Source organism: Eptesicus fuscus, chromosome 1, assembly GCF_027574615.1.
Source record: "Eptesicus fuscus isolate TK198812 chromosome 1, DD_ASM_mEF_20220401, whole genome shotgun sequence".
In the NCBI taxonomy this organism is placed as follows: domain Eukaryota; kingdom Metazoa; phylum Chordata; class Mammalia; order Chiroptera; family Vespertilionidae; genus Eptesicus; species Eptesicus fuscus.
This window is the reverse complement of record NC_072473.1, coordinates 103421116-103441402: the sequence shown is the minus strand read 5'-3', so window position 1 is coordinate 103441402 and position 20287 is coordinate 103421116. Positions and strand designations below refer to the sequence as shown.

The following is a 20287-nucleotide window of genomic DNA, read 5'->3' as shown; positions in this document are numbered from 1 at the left end:
AGCCAAGAACCAAAATTAACGTTAATTTTCAGATTTATATTAGACATATGCCATCCCCCAGTTTATCTCCACTGTCAGTCAATCAACAAAATTCATCAAGAGTACCATATTTTTTCGTGTATAAGACGCTATTTTTTTTCTAAAATCGTTAGACTGAAAATCGAGGGGCGTCTTATACACGGAAGTCAGCAGAGGAGGGAACCACAGGGGTGGGTAGCTGCCCATACCTTGTCAAAGAGGCTTCCTCCAATCACGAGCCTTATTGTTACTGATGTCAGCTGATGCCATAATTGGAGGTGGAGGTGGAGAGTGTGCAGATGCAACAGGGACCAGAGCGTTCTGAGCCCATAAAGATGTCAAAAAATAAAAAGATAAATGCCAGTAAGTGATTGTCTTACTCTGCAAAATTCAAACTGAATATAATCAGCTATGCAAAAAAGCATGGAAATAGAGCTGCAGAGAGGCAATTTGGACTTTCTCCCACAGAGTGTATGATCAGACAGTGGAGAAAACAGAAAGAACAACTCGTTAAGATGCCAAAAAAAAAAAGAAGGCCTTAAGAGGAAAACCAGCAAAATGGGCAAATTTGGAGCAGAGGCTTAAGACTTGGATTATGGAGTAGCGCCAGAGTGCCTTATGTGTCTCAACCAAGCTTATTCAATGTCAGGCAAGAATGTTTGCAAGCGAAATGATCATTGTTGATTTTACAGGAAAGGCAAAATGATGCTTCAATTTCATGAGGAGAGAAGGGTTGGCCATGAGAACATGAACAAAGTAGGCTCAAAATGCCACCAGTTTAAGAGTATGATCTCACATATATGGACAGTGACTCAGAAGATAGAAATGATACAATAGAAGTTGAAGAAATTGATATCTGGAACTAATAGGGATTAAGAAGAGAGCAGTGATGCAACAGAGGGTATCAGGTCTATAATCATAATTTTTGTGTGAAGTCTGTAATCACAGTTAATTTCTTCCTTGCATTCTTTGCCCCAAACACATTCCAGTTATCTACTAAATAAAGTGATATGCTGCATAATATCATAGTACTGGTATGTAAACATTACCTGTGGTAATTACTAAATAAAAATGTGTTCTATTTTATGTTTAAAATATTGACTTCTTAATTTTGGGTTGGAAAAGTGGGGGTGTCTTATACATGGGGGCATCTTATACATAGAAAAATACGATATATTATGTGCTAGGTACTAAGGGGGATTCAAAAGCTGTATAAAACCTGCCTGTCTCAAATCTTCAAAGAGATTATAATATAGTTAACACTATGGCCTGAATGTTTGTGTACCTCAAAATCCCATGCTGAAAAATTAATGTCCAAGGTAACAGTTTTAGGTGTGGCCTTTGTGAAATGATTAGGTCATGAAAGAAGAGCTGTCATGAATGGGATCCATGCCCTTATAAAGTGGCCACAAAGAACTCTCTAACCTATTCCACCATGTCAGAATACAACAAGAAGTCTACAACCTGGAAGAAGGACCTTACACAACCATGCTGGCACTCTGATCATGGACTTCCAGCCTCCAGAACTGTGAGATATAAATATCTGCTGTTTATAAGCTACAGCAGCACAAACAGACTAAGAAAGTTAGAGAAGCAAAATACCTACCAATTTAAAAAGTTAATTACCATTCTGAAGCAATATGCATGTACCATTGGAGAGTAGTGTAAAAAAATGTAGGGGGTGTGAAGGAGGCAGCTGATCAATTATTCTCTCTCATTAATGATGTTTCTCGCTCTCTCTCTCCCTCTCTCTTGCTCTCTGTAATCAATAAAATATATATTTTAAAAAATTATTTAGGAGGTAGTTAGACAAACTCAATATAACAGTCATGTCTGTTCTAAAAAATAAATTCAGAGGCATTATGGTGTCCTATTAGAAATCAGAATATCTGGGCTTAATCCCAGCTATGCAGCCAACTATCTCTTGGACCCTGAACAAGCAATTTTATTTCTCTGGCTCTCAAGGATCTCATCTATACAATGGAACAAAACAATCTACCTCATTGAATTGTTTTAAAGAGCAAGCACTATGATTAATGGAAAGTATTTCCAGAAGCTACATTTTGCTATACAAACAAAAAACCCTTAGGCAAATCCTTTACCCTCTCCAGGCCTCAGTTCGTTCAACTGTAGAATGTTGGGTAGTTCTCTGAGGTCACAGAGTTTAAGATGATGACAGAAGAAGTGGAAATAAAAATAAAAAAAACACATGAGAGACATCATTTATACCATACTGCCAGAGGTGACTTCCAAATCAATCAATATTCCTATCCATTCAACTCTAACATCCCCAGAGAGAATTCTGTCAAGTATACACAGGTATTTTCATGCTAACACCCCCAACAATCTCATTACAAACTTAGAGCCATCAACCCATTCTCCACATCACTATGTTGCATATGGAATTTATACACTATTGCAAAGTTTGAAACTCTCCATGAAAAAGTTAAGGGGGAGGGTCCAGAATGTGATTAACAGAGAGAGAATTTCTCAAGTCAGCTTGCTATCTAAGAACTTTAAAGAAAGATCAAGTGAACTATGCCTAGAAAAACATTATACCCTATGTTTCATGTGGCCTCAATCTGCACAATTTGGGTATCAGGTCTATAATCATAATTTTTGTGTGAAGTCTGTAATCACAGTTAATTTCTTCCTTGCATTCTTTGCCCAAAACACATTCCAGTTATCTCCCTATTTTATCTTCTGATTGCAGGAAAGAATAAGGAATTAAACTGCACATCAGTGTTCTAGATCCTTTTGATATCTCCTTCCTTATCTTAAAATTATTGACTCAGCAAAAGAAAGAAGGGAGGAAGAAAGGGAAGGAGGCAGAGAGGGAGGGAGAAATCATGTACCACCCAACTACTTAACAGTTTTTTTTAATATATTTATGAATTATAAGCCAGCAAGGTCAAGAATTGACAAATACACTTGATAAGATACCACAAGTGCCTTTTAAACAATAGTTTTATTTTACAGAACATTTAACTCTATGGTTAATATTCCATAATGCCAATTGACTCCTCTGGGGGCAGCCTAGGCCTGGTTATTTGGGAAAGAAATAGACCAAAGCAATCCCAATGTGGTATAAGGGGAATAGTTTTGACATGGAAGGCTCTTGTCTATTAAGTTCTCATTTTTAATCAAAGTTCTCTCCAAATATTAAGACTGCCTTCATCTTCAGGAGTCAGTCTGGAAGGATTCCACAACTGCAGCTGAGCTCTGAGGCAAGGAAGAACAGCACAGAATGTACCACAGATCATAGTTAATCCACACTGAAGATCTCCCAATGGACTAGTGAAGCAACATACTCAGACATGGTCCCTTCTTATTGTTGTCTTTTCTTTACCTCCCCATTACATGTCTTCAGACTTTTCATATCTTTCCCTGAGTGGACTTATCCCATTTAGAAAAATCATTTTTTAATTTATTTAGGAAAAGATGCATCTCTTTCCACCAACAATCAGTTTTCAACCTTCACTTCTGCTCATACAATTCTGAGGCAGGCAGTCTTGTTATTCCAGTACATAAAGAAAAACATACAGAAGAATTGGGATCATGTTCCAGTTCAGCTGCTTCTTAACAGTGTGATCAGAGGCAAATTGATTAATTTCTCTGTGCCTCAGTTTTCTAATCTGAGATGAGGATAATAATGGAAACAACCTCACAGGCTTGCTATGAGGACTAAACCTGCCTCATATGTGAAAAAGCACTTTGCAAATGGTGAATAGATGTTTTAATATTTGCATCTACCTATAATATGAAAGTCTCATGAACTGGTCTGATTTATTTCCATATTCCCAGAATCTAGCACTAAGTGAGACCCAAATGAGACACTTATATGTTTGATGAAGGCATGAATGACTGATGAGTAAAGAAATGCGCTCCCTGTGTGTTCCTATAGTACCAAGAGCAGGGTCCCTGTCTTATGTATACAGCACAAGGCCTGGCTCAAAGTAGTTGATCAAATAAATTTCACCTAATAAATGAATGAATGATCCTGTCAGGCTGGACCCACCAGCAATGCCCTACGGTCATTTTCATTTCCATTCCTGTTTCCCCCTAGCCCTCTACTTGGACTGCACTTTCCACTAACCTTACTTATCTCATCCAAAGGCCCCTTCTTCCAGACAGCCTCATTGATTTACCCTGCCCTTAGTATGATCCCTCTGAACATCTTCCACATGCACAAAATAAACAGCTTAGCTATATAGCTTATAACCTCCCAACTGCCTCACCACCATTTCAGATATAAACTTCTGAGATCAATGAGAATGCAAACTCTTTGGATAAAAACAGTAGGTGTTATCAATCTACTGTATTCTTTACAATGACTGTCACCATGCTATACACTCAGTTAAATGATCTTCTAGAGCTTATGTTCCTTAAGGGTTTCCCATGCACTAATTTATCTAAGCTTGGGTGGCCACTGCAAAAATTCTGTTATCCAAAATCCTCAAAAATTGAGTTTTCTGAAATATTGGGGGTTATTTTTTATTAGTTCTGTTTCTCTTTGGACGAGAAAACTAACTTTAATAAATATCATATACTTCCTTAACTTCTCAAGTAAATCTCAAACATATGGGGCCATCAGTATTACAATGGACTTTACATATAACTTAAGATGCAGTTGAAAGTGGTGTGCAATGGAGTCACCTGATTAGTTGGTGACTGTGTAGTCACTGTCTCCACCACTTCCTAACTTCAGTGGTTGGCACACTGACCCTCCTCCCACAGTGACTACTGTGCTATAGGTTGCTGATCTGTATTCCTGATACCAAATACATCCAGGAAGTAGAAGTATCCTACATCTGTCCTGCTTTCAGGTACCATTCAATTCAACAGTCTTTCACTGAATCCTCCTGTGTACCAGGTGCCAAGTGAGAGAGAATGGTTCCACAGTTTTCTGAAAGTTGGAACAAACAGAAAAGATGGCTGAGAAACAAGTAATCATATATGTTTTTCAATAGGATTTGGGAAGCTTGTTAAAGTAGTAAAAAAAGGATAAACCAATGACCTATTTCATTTACTCATTTAACAACAATTTAACCCAGGCTGCTCTACAGAGCCAAAAAAAGACAGTCCTTGCCCTCTTGGGGTTGATAGTCTAATGAGGAGCAAACAAGCCATGATTTATGTATTATTGTTTATTATGCAATAAAATGACTTCTTTAAGAGAGATATTCACATTTCAGTGAATGCACAGGAGTAGCAGCAGTGAGGTCTGCCAGGGGCCTTTAGGAAGGCCTCACAAGAAAAAGTGCAAGGCATATAGCTACCAGCCCTGCCCTCGAGGCACTCAGTCTAGCTGGAGTGAGGTATAGAGAGGAATACCCCTAACCACTCACCCCAGGAACATAGAGATGTACCATCATTCTAGTTGCCTCTTTTCTCCCCTTCTGCCCTAATATTTGCCATAGCCCACGTTGGTCATAATGACTAACTCCTTAAGTTTTCCAGCTGCCCACTGCAGAGAGCGTGCAGGCCTCTGACCAGGCAGTAAATTGAGGCCATCTGGGGCTGGCTCTTGTCTATTCTTATGAGGAAGACAGTGACCACAAGAAAGAACAGCCTTGAAAGAAAATTCTCCTGCCCAGCTATAGTCAGCCATTCAGCAAACAAAATTGGGTGCCTACTGTGTACCAGGACACTGTGCTTGAATTACACCAGTCTCTTCCCTCAAGGAGCCCACAGCTTATGAGGGGGTGCATACCCTTAAACAGATAATATAATGCACTATGATATCATCCAGGAATTTATCGGATAAATATTATACTGGAGATTATCCACTAGGTTTAGGGAGTGGAGTGGGGAAGGTAGAGATAATGAATATTTAAACTAGGCCTTGAAGGATCCTAAAGGGCTTTGCCAAGTGAATGAGGTGGGAAGAGCATTTGTGGCAGATATTGTAGGCTATTTACTGAACAGGATTCCTTTACAACTCCCTTTTCCCTCTCTAACAGAACACAGACTTTATTCAGACTTTTGCCTTAGACAAAGACCCTCTAGGTCAGTGATGGGCAACCTTTTGAGCTTGGTGTGTCAAACTTCGCCAAAAAAATGAGCATTAACTCGGGTAGAGTGTCACTTTGAGGAAAAAACTAACTCCAAGACTCTAGTCGCAAATGTTTCATCCTCAGCATGTGGCCACGTGTCATCAGAAATGGCTACGCGTGTCAGTGCTGACACGCGTGTCATAGGTTCGTCATCACTGCTCTAGGTGAATAATCTGTTGTGAGCACACACATATGTGATAATAGTAGCAAACAAACACTTATAACGTACTTACTATGTGCCTGTCACTACTCTAAGTGTTACACACATTAACTGACTTATTCCACACAACAATCCAATGAGATACACATTATTGTTATTCCCATTATACAGGTGGGAAAGGTAAGGCACAAACTCTGTGTGTTCAACCATTATACCATATAATCTCTTCATTATGAGATGCTGACAGTCCACAGAGCAAAGGGGACTTTAGTGGACAGTCTCAGGTGTACCTTTGCTTGAATATCAAAGAGTAAGACCTCAAAGGAAACACTGAAAGGCATATCCTAAATATTTTCAAGTGTCCTTACTGAGCAAACTTCTAGTTTTCCATTTTAAACTTCAATAGGACCATCACTCTTTTATGTTAAACTAGAGGCACGGTACATGAAAATTCATGCACTGGAGGGGGAGTCCCTCAGCCCGGCCTGCCCCCTCTCACAGTCTGGGAGCCCTCAGGGGCAGGAGGTGACCCAGCGATCAGGGGAAGGTGACGCCCCCATCACACGTCTGCTGCTGCCACTGCCAGCAACACAAGCCTTGGCCGGCCCTGGTTACCTGAGTCTCAGGCAGCTGGGCAGCCACCATCCGAGGCTTTCCTCGCCTCAGACATTGGATAGGCAGACCGCATCCAAGGCTTACCTGTGCCTCGGGCCGGCCCTGGGTGGCTGGGGGGCTGAGAGCGGGTCCAGATGCACTGCACGCCTGCCACCACCCCCGGCAGGCTTGAAAGGACTAGGGGACTCCTGCAGGGCTGAGGGACTGGGCGCCGCCACCTTGTGGCTATGGGCACCGCCATCTTTGTGATGGTGTGATGGTCAATTTGCATATTCCCTCTTTATTAGATAGGATAAATTAAAGTGCCATAAGGTTGCTTCTTTCAAAATTCAATATTGTTTGCCTTCATATACTAGTAATATTAAACATTCTATAATATTTCCATCATTGAATGACAACAAGGCAACAGAAATGCAAGCCCTCCAACTGATTCAGGCCTGTCCCTTTCACAGTACATTATCTTTAGATGTCAATAATAAATTATCCATATGTTTCCTTGGGGTAGGGTGGGGTGGGTGGGGTGGGGTGGGGTGGGGTGGGAAAGATATCAAAATGAAATAATGTGGGTGATAAAAGCTTAAGAACCAAATATATAATTTCAAATGTGAATAATGCAAATTTGGGGAATTTCCTAGTAAAGGATTGTGTGTCATTTTAATGGCTGAACAATCTTTCACCATTACAGGCATTCTAGTCTATCTATAGATATAAAAGCCTAAGCGACCGTTGCAACTGAAACAACCAAACAGATGACCAAACAGGCTGTGTGGGGTGACCAGGCCAGCAGGGGGGTTAGTGAAGGACAACCAAACAACTGAGCAGCAGGCTGTGTGGGGCAACCATGCTGGCAGGGGGGGGCAATGAAGGGCTACCAGGCTAGCAGAGGGGGGCAGTGAGGGGCAACCAGGCTGGAGGGGGGGCAGTTGGGGGAGACCAGGCTGGCAGGGGGGGCAGTAAGGGGCAACTAGGCTGGCGGGGGGGCAGTTACGAGTGAACTATGCCAGTGAGGGGGCAGTTGGGGGTAACCAGGCCAGCGGGGGCGTGCAGTTAGGGGTGATCAGGCAGGCAGGCAGGTGAGCAGTTAGGAGCCAGTGGTCCCAGATTGCGAGAGGCAGTCAGACATCCCCTGAGGGGTCCCAGATTGGAGAGGGTGCAGGCTGGGCTGAGGGGGACCCTCCCTGCCGTGCACCAGGCCTCTAGTTCATTTATAAAAGTATACTTACAAGTACAGTGCTACACCAAGTGCTTTCACATATCATATCATATTTTATTCTCTAACAAGCTTGGTATGTGTGTGAGAGAGCACAAACTCTGAGTTTTGTTTCATTGCAAGTGATGTAACCTATGCTCACATTTTTTCTCTTCCAAGTTCTTTAACTGATGAAATTGCCCTTAAATAGATCACTTTATAAAATGTGTCTTATTACTAATTTATTAAAATTTCCTGTCAATTGATACATTCTGTATGGAGTCTTTGAAAGATGTTTTGAGAGTTTATTTACAATCACTGAAAGCAGATGGCTCTATAAAACTTACAGGTAATTTCAGGCTCCTTAAACTCACAACATAAATATATTTCAACATTTAAATAGAGGACCATTTTCTTCCAAGGTAATTTTCTTCATTCACAAAATTGAGACCCAGTGTCACAAAAAGGCTCACCCACAGGTATCCAGTTCCTGTCCTCTTCCACAAGAACATAGTTCCCTCCTTCCCACCATCATTCAATTCAAATATTTATATAACAAATGAGCACTTAACTGAAGACATGAAAGGAAGGTCAATCTGCAGTCATTTCCCAATTACAATAGCTCCTTGTCCTAGCATAGATCCACTGCAACACTCTGTCTATTTGTACACAATCATCAGACAGGTAGGACCAAAAAGCAAATATCACATGCCTAGATCTTGTCCAAGAAATAGTTATTCATTCTGGGATTGAGGTTTCCCCACTGCAGGATCAGAACTCTGTTCTTCCAGTCCCAGTGGGTCTTCCCACCTATCTACTTGCACGTGCCAAGAGTTAGAGCACTGTTGAAAGCGAGATAAATAATATGCATCTAATAGTCCCGACATTAATCCACAAAGGAGAATCTCTCTTCTCCAAGTCTGTGACTCACTTCCTACTTGATGAAGTGATTAAACACTGCTCTCACCTGCACCTTTTCGGTCCTCAGGAGAGGCTGATCCACCTAGCGGTTACTCTCTCCTAGTTTCAGAAGTCAAATGATCCAAAGTAGCTCAAGCTGAACCTTGTAACATCATACAAACTTCATTTTTATATAATTTTTTTCATTAATTCAAGTTCCATTCTAATAGCACCATGACATACTGAATGTCCACTCACTTAATCATTAAGCCCATAGGATATCAGGTTCTGGTCAGTGTCAAACTGTCAAGAATAAAGCTTCAGATCTGTTGATCAAGGAAACAGTTTTGGTCAATTTAAAGATAACATCTTGACCTTAGTTGTGTATCAGCTCCAGGGCCATGAAAGTGCAGGAAACTAGACAGAATGATGTCATGGCTGATATCAGACCTAATACAATGATCAAATACTTCCTTCCCTGTCTCCAACCAATCATGAGAGTTCATGACCCCAATTCCCTTAATCACCATGATTAATAATGTTTCCATATATAATCTGCCCTCATGTGGGCCATCAGGAAGCCAGGTTTTTGTGTGCGTTTTTAATCTTTATTGTTGAAAGTATTACATATGACCCCCCCCCATTGACCCCTTCTAGCTCACCCCTGCCCCCTGCCCCAGGCAGGAAGCCAGGCTTTGAATCACTAGTTCACCTGTGTCTCCTGGCTTGATGCCATTTCCTTAAATAAACCATTACTTACTTTGCTGCTAATTTCTGTTCGTGTCTTTTGGGGCTTTGATCCACACAGGCTAACAAACTCCTTTAGTTTGGTAACAAACCTTCAAACCATGGAGGTACTCATTCTTCCAAGATATAAAAATGGCTTATGCTTTCATTTGCATAAATGAAAATTATGGCATACTTTCATTTGCAAATCAACAAGTAGTTTTCAACACCAAAGCAGGTGTATACATGGTTCAGACTAGTTTAGTACAGGCAAATGTTATGTGGATGCATATACACAAATTTCAGAGACTACAATAGAAAAAAACCTGTACATTTTTAAGAATCAAATAAACATATACATTGGAAATTCTGCCTTGCCAAATTTATAAAATAATGTAGAAAGAAGGACTTCACTCCTATTCAGTAAAAACAACTCTATCTGAATGCTGGGTAATACATATTTTTATTCTTGGGCACTTTGTTTCCCCTAGGCAACCTGCAAAAATTGGAAGTCCTCTTCCCGCAAATATCTACATGGCTGTCTCTTAGGTTTTTACTCAAATGTGAGTCCATTCCTGACCACCATACATAAAACTACACACATTCACCCCACCACCACCACCGCCACCACACATTTTTAGATTATTCTCTACAGTATTTGTCAACAGATAACATGTATTTTTACCTATGTTTTTCTCATTATTTGTCCCCACTTCTATATATACATATTCACACACAACTATAAAAAGGGCAAGGGTCTTGGTTTTATTCACTGCTACATCACCTGTGTCAAGATCAGTGCCTGACACGTGGTAGATATTCAATAAGTATTATTGAACAAATGTTATATGAAAAGTTCTTGCTTTCAAAGTTGAAATAAAATTTTCCCATACAAACTTTAGTCTTATTTTAGAATGAACAACCTTTTTCATTTCTTCATGTTTGCTGATGCATTTCTGACTTAACATGACTGTCTTCTTCAGAGAGAACACTGAAATCCATATTCCAGGATAATTTTTGGAACAACTCTCACTATTATAGCCTCAAAAGTGAACCACTTAGTAGTTATAGTTCATACACCAATGAAACTGGCCCTGGTCAGTAACTGCATTATCTTTGGTTTGCACTGGAGCAAACTCATTAGTTTAAAATCAATGGTACAGAATTCATAAATCCCACAGGGACCAATCTTGGGCTATCTAACTGGAAAGGATATGCTGAATATATTGTGACACGTGCCTGACAAATCTAGCAATACCTTCTTTCTAAAAATAAGAACATTTTAAAGATTTACATTTATTCATTATGGCAAAATCACAAATTCCATGAAATCTGCAAAATGTGCTGGCTATAAATTCATAGTATTTTGTATACTTGTGCATAATAAAGTATTGCTATCAAACCATTATATAATACCAGTTTTCCTTTCTACTATTCTGAAGACACCAATCCTTTGATGCAATGATTCCAAAGCAGTATGACTTCATATTGTTGACCTTAGACTCTAGCCTTCATCAACAGCAATGCCAGTACCTGTAAATTTTCTCTTAACTACAGTTGGGTTCACAACAGTTGTGGTTTTGGCTTTTATATTTGGTGTTTCTCAAACAAGAGAAGACCATGTTGCACAAGACCACACAGAGCTGGAGGTGAGAAAAGAGGTTCCCCAGACAGCAATAGCACATGCCCCTACTGCAGTCAGTATGTCAGAGATTCGGGGTACATGGATTCTCTGAAAATGCTCTTCAGTGGTTCTATTCTCTGCCCTAGCCCATATCTAATGACAACCACCCTTAAATTCTTAGGAGAATGGTCTATTATACTGGTAAACACTAAATGCTTAAACACTATTATCTTGTTAATAGCACCCCTTAACACTTGGGATCTGGCATTATCATCTACTGTACAGACTCCAATATTAACATAAAGCTCTTAAGTGATTTTTTTCTTGCATTAAATAAACGCAATACAACAGGAAAATCCTATATAATAAAAGGGTAATATGCAAATCGACTGAATGGAGGAACAACTGGGTTGCTACGACATGTGCTGATCACCATGGGGCAGTCACTCAATGCAGGAGCTGCCCCCTGCTGGTCAGTGCGCTCCCACAGGAGGAGCACTGCTCAGCCACAAGCCAGGCTGATGGCTGGTGAGCGCAGTGGCCTGCTTCTGTGGCAGCGCTGAGGATGTCTGACTGATGGCTTAGGCCTGCTCCCATCAGTCAAACGTCCCCAAGGGCTCCCGGACTGTGAAAGGGCACAGGCCGGGCTGAGAGCACCGCCCCCCTTAGTGCATGAATGCTGTGCAACTGGGCCTCTAGTTGGAAATAAAATCTGAGTTTTCAAGTCTCAGTCCAATATGGGGATCATTATACATACTCACTCTAAGGTTTGATTTCCACTTTTGAGTATTTAGTCTTCATTTGAAAATAATACTCCCAGCACTAAGCTCCAAATAAGAGGGAGACAATATGCTAATATGTACCTAACTGGGAAATGTACCTGCACAAGAAATGATGGGTGATTGACTAATGTTAGTTCATTTATTTGACCAATATTTATTGAGGGTCTGTTATATAACTTAGAAGTAAAGGATATTATGGACATTATCAATCACCATCAAAAATGGGGAAACTTAGGAAATGAAGAAGAGAAGATGCCAAAAGAAGTAATAATGCCCAATCACAACATTTATGAGTACTAGAGATGAAACTGGATTCCAGAAATATGAGACTCATCATTCTTGACTCCTCTCTCCCCCTTAATTAAATATCAATGTACCTCTTATGTTATTGTTAGCATTAAGCCTTAATTCTTCCAACCCCTGAATAGTGCTCTCAAATCTTTTGACATCGCCCATCTTCATTCCTACCCTGCTGAGTCTAAGCTTGGTTCCATCAGTATTTTCACTGCTTCCCCTGCCAGAACTGTACATCAGATCACGATGCAACCGTCCAAAGGCTTCCCAATGCATTTAAAATAAAATTCAAAACCCTCATCCCCATAGACAAAACCCTCAATGCCTTTGTGTACTGCTCCCTAACTACCTCTCGAGGTGCATCTCATGCCTCTCCTCCCCTAGCCATACTGAGTATTATTCAATTATTCACATTTATACTTATATTTGCAATCCCTCTCTCTCACTCTCTCCCTTCCTTCTCTCCATTCCTCCCATTTCTTTTTCTTAAGATGTGCTGTTCCCTCTGTTTAAAATTCTCTTTCCTTTCCTCTTTGCCAGGCCAGTTCATACCTCACTTTTCTGATCCCAGTTAAACAGCTCTCCTCAGGAAGCCTTCCCTGACCATTCAAAAGCTGAGTTACCTGCCCTCCTCTGGGCTTTCACAGTAGGCTTCTCCTACTACGGCATTGTTCACACTTCATTTATCCCAATTGACTATTTATTTGATAGTCTTCCCCTCTAGACTGTGAGCCCTATGACGGCAGGGACCATCTATAGCTTGCACCTCTGTATCACCAGCATTTACAATCAAGCCTGACACAGAGTTGGCATCCAATATATGTTCAACAAATGAAAACATGATATGAATGAAACTATCCTGAAGTTTATATGTGGCAATATATGGGCAATATTTGTGAAAGCACATTTTTTTTAGGCAATGCTAAAGTCCAAGATGAGAGCCAACATGAGTGATATAACATAGAGTCAGAAATAAACTGTGTCCTGCGTGATGTTATCTGTTAAATATTGATCTTTTTGACAATAAAATTCATGACCTACAAATACTAGCCATATCACTAAGCATGTACTTTTGTATAAATACAGTTGACATAGAGTCAGAAATAAACTGTGTCCTGCATGATGTTATCTGTTAAATATTTATCTTTTTTACAATAAAAATTCATGACCTACAAATACCAGCCATATCATTAGCATGTACTTTTGTATGAATACAGTTGATTAAGTTGCTTTCTGGACTGGTAGTATCTGAGTGCTAAACAATATATATTCTGAATAGCTACTAGTAAGAGGTTATTTCTCACTCCTGTTATCAATTAAAATAAAATCACACTACAAACACATATATGGATTTCTGGTCATGGAGCACACAACTGACAAACTTCCAAGGCCTCTGATTTTAGCAGTAAAAAATAAACAACATTGACAACAACAACATAAAAAAATCAGGTTTCTACTTAAAATTTAATGAATTTTATTCATTTAAAAGATAGTATCCCATGGTTTTGTTCACAGTCGGCATATAAATATGTACATAAGTTAACACTGAGCCTACTTGAATGCTAAGTAATTTGTCTCTTTATATATTACTTCCAATCTAAGAACATGCTCATTAAGAGAAATTGTATTTTAGATATTCCTGCTTTAAAAGGGGGGGGGGGGGGATCAATGATAACAGTCACTGAAATGTGAATGGCACAATCCAGTATCTGCAAGGACTGTTTATGTAACAAAGGCGACTCACTACTCTAGAAATACTGAACTTCCTTCAGTTCTCTACATAAGCTATGTTCTCACTCATCTCCAAGCCTTTGCATATATTGTTCCCATATTCCAGGACACTTTTCTTCCGTCTCATCAACTGGCAACTCTTGTTCATCCTTCAGGTGTCCAGTTAATGTTCCTACTACTACTACCATCCAACTAGGTCAGTTCCCTTTCCTATGAGCTTCCCTAGATCTCTATCCTCCCAGGTCAGGGTACTGATTCCTTATCTATTTCATCCACCATCAACTTCATGGGAGCCAGATCAGAGACTCTCTTCCTCATCAGTGTTTCTCCAGTGCCTGGCACTGAGCCTGCCATAGGGCTAGTGCTCTTTGAATGAATGGTGTCCAGAATCTCAGGCATGTGTTTCTAAAGTATTGTCCATCACCTGAAAATATAAATGTATCGCTATGCTTTCTGCTTACCAATGGGAAACAAAATATATCAAACATTGCTAAGACTTTTATTAAAAGCAGAGTTCACTTTGGGTGATTTCTATTTCTGGTAACATATAAAGATATTAGGGAGGTTTCAGAAGACGGCAAGGGGTGTGAAAAACAAACCTTGGAGCCAATATGTAGAATGGGAAATCTGTGCCCTAATACAAATCTCAATCACAGCTCTAGCTGTACAATCCAAAGGCAAACATGATACCTGTGCAAACCACCTTCAGAAGTGGCTGGGAGGGGAGAATGAACAGAGAGAATGATCAGAGGGACCTACAGAAAGCAAAACTAAAGCCCAGGCTTGGATATTTCCTCTATGTGATGCCAAGTATTCAGCAAATGTTTCTTCTACTTCCCACAAAGGATTGAGGGGGTGGGAGATTTAATTACCACATATTTAAACCTAATTTGTGCTCCTGAACATAAGTCATGTCTCACACATAAAAGAAGCAGAGAAAAACAAATAAAAATGTCAAACTGTTCCAAGACTAACTAGGAAGTTAAAATTTTCCAAATGACAGACTGAGCCAAATTTCTATTCAAAAAAGCATTTATTGCATTTGATTTATGGGCTCTGTCCTAGGTACTGGGAATCCAGAGATGAATGACAGAGTCAGGAAGTTTACAGTATACTAGTAGTGTGAGAGACATACAAAGCAATAGGGGAATAGAAATAAATTGCAAAGGGCACAGGAAGGCACAATCTACTCCAAATTCAGAGATAATGTGTTTTAAAAGCTATCACCAAGGAGCCAAATTATTTCTACAAAAAAAAAAAAAAACACTGTACAAAGAAACACCATAAACAATTAATATACCTAAGAGGACCAAGAAAGTCTTATTCACTTTTCTCAAGGTTCTCAAACTTGCAAGTCACTGGATTAACACCTCAGAAATCCCATCCCTAAAGGTTTGGGCTCTTCCTTCACTTTATTCATCAAGTTAATTTGATGACCTAGGACTAAAGACTGAGAAAATAAATTGATTATTTAAAACATATATATATATATATATATATATATATATATATATATATCCATATAAGTATGGTATGTTTCACTGAAGAGGCCCAATACAACATGCAATAAAATATCATTCAGCCTTTAAAAGGAAGAAAGTTCTGATTCATGCTATAACATGGATAAACCTTGAGGACGTTAGGTTAAGTGAAATAAGCCAGGCACAAAAACATAAATACTCTATTATTCCACTTATATGAGGTATCTAAAGTAATTAAACTCATAGAAACAGAAAGTAGAATGGTGGAAACAGAGTTTCAGTTTTGCAAGATAAAAAACTCTTGGAGATTGGTTGCACAACAATATGAATATACTTAGTACTTCTAGAACCACACACTTAAAAATCATTAAGATGGAAAATTTTTACCACAGTTAGAAAAAGAATAAAAAAATTTTAAAGGATCACGCTATAATGATACATGGCGCCTAACATAATAATACATAATACATGACATGATACATTTTTATGAACCTCTACTCCAAGAAAAAGTGGTTATGGTATACAAAGTCCTCAAATGTTTAACTTGTGTAGGAATATTCTTTTTCTAGTGAAAGTTTCCTCATCTAATACCTAAATAGGAAAAACTGCAATGCTTCAAGCAGTTCTTTTAGTCATGGGAAATACAATGGTATGAGAAGAGATGAATACATTTTAAAAGAAATGTTCTTGCTTTTAGGTTATTTCTCACTCCTGTTATCAATTAAAATAAAATCACAAAACAATACAAGCAATCTTATTTAGTCACAGCAGTTATTGTAAACATCCCAAGGAAAGTATATTAATAACAGCCACCAACAAAGGACCTGGTTTCAATCACAGAATGTCATGGAGTCAGTGAAAGGAAGGCTGGGGGGAAATTTGGCCAAATTTTAAAAATTAGGATGTTAGCATCTTTTTGTAGTGCAATTAAGATTTATAAATAGCAAGTAGAGACAATATTTTAAATTAGGAATGTGGATTAGATGGTGTCTAAAGGCTTTCTAGTTCTAAATCACAATGACTGATAACATACTTGATAAAAAGGAAAAAAATCAGAGAAGCATCCTAAATATTTATATCAATCTTTAATTCTGCTATCAGTAGAGTAAAAGAGGCCACCTGCCTGAGTCTATCCATATGGTCACCTGGGAATGCACTGGACTAGACCCCTGCCACTAATTTTCTCTAAGACCTTGGGCAACTCACTGCCACACTGATTCCCTCTTCTTTGCAATGGAAAGGTTGGAACAAATGATTATTATGGTCCCTTCTAGCCATTGTAAATTCTGATTAAGAACCTGGGAAGTATGGTAGTGATGGTTGCAGAACAATATGAGTGTATGTATTGCCACAGAACTGGACAGTTAAAATCACTAAAATGGTAAATACTATGCCATATATTTTACCACAATAAAAATAAAGATAAAATTAACATTTTTAAAACAGACATGGGGAGCACAAATAGCCACTCTGAGCAATAGCTTATAATTAGAATTTGCAGGAAACCCAAAATGCTTCCTCTAGGCTTGGCATTTATTTCTTTCTTTTTAATCAAGTAATCCTTGATTCCCAAAGCAACGTTCAGATACACCATGCTATTAAGAGAAAACCTTTCCATAAAATAATAAGTCCCTCAATATTATAATTACCCCCATTCAATATTTTAGTCATATATATATCTACACTAATAAAAGAGAAACATGCAAATTGACTATACCTTCACTACGCCCACAAGCCATGTCCACCAGCCAATCAGGAGTGAGTATGCAAATTAACCCAACCAAGATGGCTGCAGCCCTGGAGCAAGCAAGAGGCTTGGGTTTCCCTGGCAATAGAGGAAGCCAAGCTTCCCGCCCGTTCTGGCCCACCCTGGCCTCCACTCAAGGCTACAAAGTTTCAATTACAGAAGATAAATAAATCCCAGATACCTGGGCCTCCGTTTGGGTTGTCAGGGGGTATAGCCAGCCTGCAAACCACCACAGGCCCCTCGCCCAGGCTGCCCCACGCCCCAAGGGAACCTCCACCCTGATCCGGGACACCCTTCAGGGTAAACCAGCTGGACCCCACCCGTGCACCAGGCCTCTATCCTATCTAATAAAAGGGTAATATGCAAATTGGCCGTCACTCCAACACACAAGATGGCTGCCCCCATGTGGTCAACAATGGCTGCCACAAGATGGCCAGCAGGGGAGGGCAGTTGGGAGGGACCAGGCTTGCAAGGGAGGGCAGTTTGGGGTGATCAAGCCTGCAGGGGAGGGCAGTTAGGGGTGACCAGGCCTGCAAGGGAGGGCAATTAGGGGCAATCAGGCTGGCAGGGGATCAGTTAGGCATCAATCAGGCTGGCAGGAGAGTGGTTAGGGGGGATCAGGCTGGCAGGCAGAAGCGGTTAGGGGCAATCGGGAAGGCAGGCAGGCGAGCAGTTGGGAGCCAGCAGTCCTGGATTGTGAGAGGGATGTCCGACTGCCCATTTAGGCCCAGGATCGGGCCTAAACAGGCAGTCGGACATCCCTCGAGGGGTCCCATATTGGACAGGGTGCAGGCTGGGCTGAGACACACCCCCCCCATGCACGAATTTAGTGCACCAGGCCTCTAGTATATATATATATATCTTTCATAAACTATGTCTTACCTACAATACAGTCAAGAGAGATGCACCCTGGCCAAAATCTCACTCTCAGTAGAGCAACTACTCTCATTTCTTCCTGCTGTAGAAACTAAGCAACTCAACTTCTGGCTTAAAGGCAGGGGAACAAGTGTATTCTTCTACCAGGTTTTTCAGATCTTAGGAAGATGCCTCTGCATTCAAAATCAATACAAGATTTTTCAAGGTATTCGTTTCTGTCACAATAGCCTCAGAAAAGAGGATGAACTGTCTTACTTCTCTTTATTCCCCCTCTGTGCATGCTGCTCTTTAAAGACATGCTTTTTGTTGCATTAATTCAAAGGTTGCTTTTATGTCCAGTGCGGTGGATGGAGAAAGCTGTGTGTCTTTTCAATGGTGAAATCTGTCAAGTCTCAAAGGCTCTTGTGATACAAATCAGGTCATTCTATATAGCTTAAACCCCCAATTACAGAGGAGAAATAAAAATCATTTATAACTTAAAACAACTAGCAGTAATAGGTCAATACACTTGATTGGTCATGAACCAATTACAGAGACACTGCTTGGTGACTGGACAATGAAAAGAGGTAGGGTTTCACCCACAACTGTTCCATACCTCACATTCCTACCCACGCCCCACTACCAGATACAGGCAGGAAAGTGGTGTTCAAGAAGATAAATTCCCTTGCCTACCTATTCTGAACTGGCAAAGTGATATCATAGATGTTCCACTCCCACCACCTTATCACACAATATCAAGATCAATTGAGGTTCAATCCACCAGAAGGGCCACAATATTTAAGTATTGACCTCTGCCATTCTAATAGCTGTTCTTGGATTTTCAGCTCTGGATAGCATCCCCAAAGGTCCCTCCAAGCCCTGCCCTCCTTGGAAGGGCTCAGGCTTTGAAATTCCCTTCCTTCCAAATTTTCTCCTGAAGAGAATGCAGCAAGAGGAAGAATGAAGAAAAGACTGGCAATAAGAGAGAAAAGAAGAGCAAAGAAGGAGAAAGAAAGTTACCAAACAGAATATTTGCATGTGGAAGATGAGGGCTGGGGGCACTGGAGATTATTTACTTCAAACCACCAGAAAACTCAGGACCCAAAGCACACAGTTCATTGACAACAATGGTGGGCAGAGAACTCAGGGCTCTACCTTACTTCACATTTTTTTTTGAGATACTGAACGATTTGAGAATCTGTTGAAAGCTACAGATACCATTCACCAGAAAAATATGCATTTATACATAACTTCTAAAGTTCCTTTGATATCTCTAGGACAGTATTTCCCCAACTTGCCTGATCATAAGACTCACCCAGACACTTGTTTACAATTCAGATTAGCAAACTCTCTTCCTAAGTTTCTGATTTAGCAGGTCAGGGGGAGAGGGATAACTTTTTTTTTTTTTTTAACAAACCTTACAGATGATACTTAACTTCAGGCAAACTTGAAAAACACTGCTCAGGAGCAGTAAGTACCTAAATTGTCTGAATATTAGACTCACTTGAGGAGATTTATTTAAAATATGGGTCCATAAGCCTCACACCCATATTACATGATCAAATTATAATTCTGGGGGATGTATGTGTTGATGCCCAAGCATGTTCAGGAAACTTAGCTATAGTGGTCCCTGGGCCAGAGATAAACAATAATCCGTGTCCAACTGCATCTAGGCTGCCTCCTTGGTAGTTTGGCCTGGGCAGGTCCCCACTGGCCATGGTAGGCAACAGATCACTCACTCACTGCTTGACATATGACTAACATGCAACAGAGTGCTTTGTGTTCTAAAAATCTGGTTCCTCTAAGTAAATTTGCAAAATATCAGCTCAATGAAGACAAGGGATAGTTATCTCTTCTGCACACTGCTGTATCCTCAGTGTCTGGTGCAGTGACTAGCATATAAATATTTATTGAGTAAATTAATTGATGAATTAATACATGAATTAGTATAACTAAAATCTATTAAATTGGAATATGACTATCAGACAGATATGTGAGCTGAAGATTGGTGTCTATAGTCAACAAGCCTTCTAAAGAGAACCTTTTAACTTGAATAATCAATATAAAAATCACTACAATTTTAGTAATATCAGTATCACCATTGACCAA

General features: G+C 39.9%; 1 protein-coding gene across 1 annotated transcript in view; it reads right to left on the bottom strand.

The window, feature by feature from the left end:
- FGF13 (fibroblast growth factor 13) overlaps positions 1 to 20287 on the bottom strand; it is a 665129-nt gene that overhangs the window by 634170 nt on the left and 10672 nt on the right. The gene's annotated exons all lie outside the window — the stretch shown is intronic.